Source organism: Aplysia californica, unplaced genomic scaffold (genome assembly GCF_000002075.1).
Source record: "Aplysia californica isolate F4 #8 unplaced genomic scaffold, AplCal3.0 scaffold00478, whole genome shotgun sequence".
NCBI lineage: Eukaryota > Metazoa > Mollusca > Gastropoda > Aplysiida > Aplysiidae > Aplysia > Aplysia californica.
The window spans coordinates 557,982-561,126 of NW_004797748.1; the positions used below are offsets into that span (position 1 = coordinate 557,982).

Consider the following 3,145-nt stretch of genomic DNA (forward strand, 5'->3'; position numbering starts at 1 on the left):
ACAGGCCAGAAAATGGAGACAAAAGCAGACGACAGAACTTGAAGAGAGAGCAGAGAAGAAGGTGAAAGGTAGTGGATGCTTTGTCCCATGAGTCTACATAGGTATTCATCTCTGCACGGTGGCGCCGGTGCCCTAGTGGTTAGGCTACCGGAAACGTAACCGTGAAGTTGCGGGTTCGGGGGTTCGAGCCTCACCTCGGTGCGACGTTGTGTCCTTGGGAAAGGCACTTTATTGGAGAAGGTTGTTAAACTCGGAGGTCCTGCCTCTTAAATAACCTCATAGTGTTAATAAGGCTGAGGAGTTAAACATATACCATTTCATCATTTTCACCATCTCTGCACTCTTGGTCCTATGTAGTGGTAATATACACTTAGTAAATTTAACCGAGTTCCTTCTTTCTCCTTACTATGTGTCATGATACAAGGGCATGTAATCCAGGGCATTGTTTTATTGTATTACGAACCATTTATATTGCAAGGCACAATAAATCAGTATAATCCTCTTACAAATTATGCTTTGCAAATTCTATACCGAGATAAAAGTTGAAATGAAGTGATGTTGACGTGGATAATGCATGTTTATTGGTGAATTAAGACGAGGTACGTCTCTTAAACACGCCTCATGATCTGTCTGAGCTTCTCTTCCCACGTTTCAAATTACCATTAATTGTCAAGACTTCTACAATTCTCGTCAGTGGTTGGCGGAGGCATGCTCTATGGTGTGGGCTGCTCTGTCATTCTTGCCTATCAAGGATCTATCGTCTTTCTTTCTTATCTTTCTCCCTTTCTTTATTTGTGTTTGTTACTCTTCTGTGACAGTGGGTGGTTGGCGGATGCTCTGGTGTAGTTTTCTCCTTCTTTCCTACCAAATATCTGTCGTCCTGATCTCTCCTCCTTCTTTTTTGGGTTTGTTACTCTTTTGTAACACCTCTAATCTTCGGCACTTATATTATGACCTTATTGTGTTGAAAGTGCCGTAAAATTGTTACTATAACTAAAACTCTTCTGTGACAGCTCTAATCTTCGGCACTTAACATAACCTAATTGTGTTGCAAGTGCAGAAAAGATTTGTTACTAGAACAAAGTCTACAATGATCCATGTTTCTCCCTGGTAAGAGTACAGGAAAGTGGAGTGACATGGAATAATGCCGAGAAAATAACCCCGGATAGGGAATTGTGTAGAGTGTTTGTCGATGTCTTTTATACCACTGCCCGGGGCGACAACAGCATTGATGATGGTGCTCTTTTTCACTTTCTGCCTTGTTTGCAATGAATTTATATCTTAAGACAGAGCATTCCACTTAAGAATGTGTTAACTTAACAGTTTTTTCTTCTTTAAAAGCCGGTGTCATTTTTACCCCCCCCCCCCCAAAAAAAAAAAAAGAAAAAGAAAAACACAAAAAACACACTCAAACAGACAAACACAAACAAGCAAACAAACAAACAACACAACACAACACAGCTCAAAAATTGAAATTTAAAAAAAAATAACAAAGACAAAAACACAAAAAATAGAAAAAGAAAAAGAAAAAACACCGATAATTTAGATCATTTTGAAGGCTTTGGAAGCTGGCATTATAACCCTTCCTGTCATGGCTAACCCAAGCTAAAAGTGAAAAAAAAATCCCAAGTACTTGATAAAAATTCTCCTCAAACGGGAGTCGACCTTTGGTCTTCTGAGTGCGATGGCTTAATGGAGACGCCTAAAGCACTGGTAACTGAACTTCATTACAGCCAAAGATAAATAAAACAAAACAAAACAAAACAAAACCCCCTATGAGAAAAATGAAGAGTAAAACAAGCTCAAATCATCAATTAACACAGAACGAAACAATTCCATTTGCAAACTTCGGATATATTTACGAGTACGAGGATGCGTGGTTTACCATGTTTCTGAATGAAGAGAGAATACTGTAAAGTGCACAGACAGCTTCTGTTAACAGCGATAAATCAAGATTAAAGGAGACAGAAAAGTAACACCCGAGGCAGCAGCCCAACCAATATATCACCCACAATAGATAGAGTGTAAGTTTAAGGGGGGGGGGACCCTGAAAGTCTCGATTCGGTTCAAATTATGTATTTTGAGCTGTAGGCACTTTCGGCTTCTTCGGTGTCTCTTACTACTGTTTCATCGCATAAGAACCCCCTGAAGCCTTATTTTTTCCATACCGGGTATATTAGTCACCACCATTTCCTCATAAAGTCAATCTTTTATTTTTTCTTCCTCGCCCGTTTTCTCAAAACGCGGTTGTTCTATTTACTCTTTTGAATAACCCTACTATTTTTCACTCAATCTTTATGACATTTTTACACTAAAAGTACGTGTGCTGAATTTTCGATACATGGAATAGGTTTTTGTTGGTGGTGTCTGAAGTGTGGATTTTCACGGATCTTTTATTTCTTATTTTCTTTGGCAAACTTGACTACTACCTCAGGAAAAAAATTCCTTTAAAAAAAAATGGAATTAATCATTTTGGAAAAATTCAACGAATGAATTTGTATACCTACTGTCTGCTAACATTCATGTCCAAAAATAAACCCATTTCCATGAAAAATAAGTACGGTATTCATTGCGTAAGACATGTCAACAAAATCCAATATGGCCGCCGTGTCCTTAGCAACAAAACTTTTTCCTCAAATTTGACTACGTATTTTAAGTCTCCTCGCTCTGTTTGATATATGTGTGAAATTTGGTTACTTTGATCCACTAACAAGGGAGATAGCCTTCAGGTGTAACCCCCTCCCCCTTAAGAAAAGAAAAATTATAATGACTACTTTTTATTGTCCACATGGTTGTGTCTTGTTCGCCATTCCAATATCTTAACGATCATCTTGCCCACATGGCTTAGCAGTAAAATAACTCTATACATTCCACAGTATCTCTTACGGCCTTTCTTCTTCCAAATTGGTACTATGACAGATCATTATAATGGCAGTGATAAATATATGATTGATGACGGTAATTATTCCTACAAAAGCTAACACTAAGGATACTACTACTCCTACTAATTCTACTCCTACTCCTACTCCCGATCCCACTCCCACTCCTACTCCTACTACTCCTACTCCTACTACTACTCCTACTCCTACTACTCCTACTCCTACTACTCCTACTCCTACTACTCCTACTACTACTACTACTACTA

At 38.5% G+C, this 3,145-nt stretch overlaps 1 protein-coding gene across 11 annotated transcripts in view; it reads left to right on the forward strand.

Annotated features, from left to right (window-relative positions):
• Positions 1 to 3,145, forward strand: part of LOC101845712 (neuropeptide FF receptor 2) — a 232,806-nt gene that overhangs the window by 177,072 nt on the left and 52,589 nt on the right. The window lies entirely within an intron of this gene.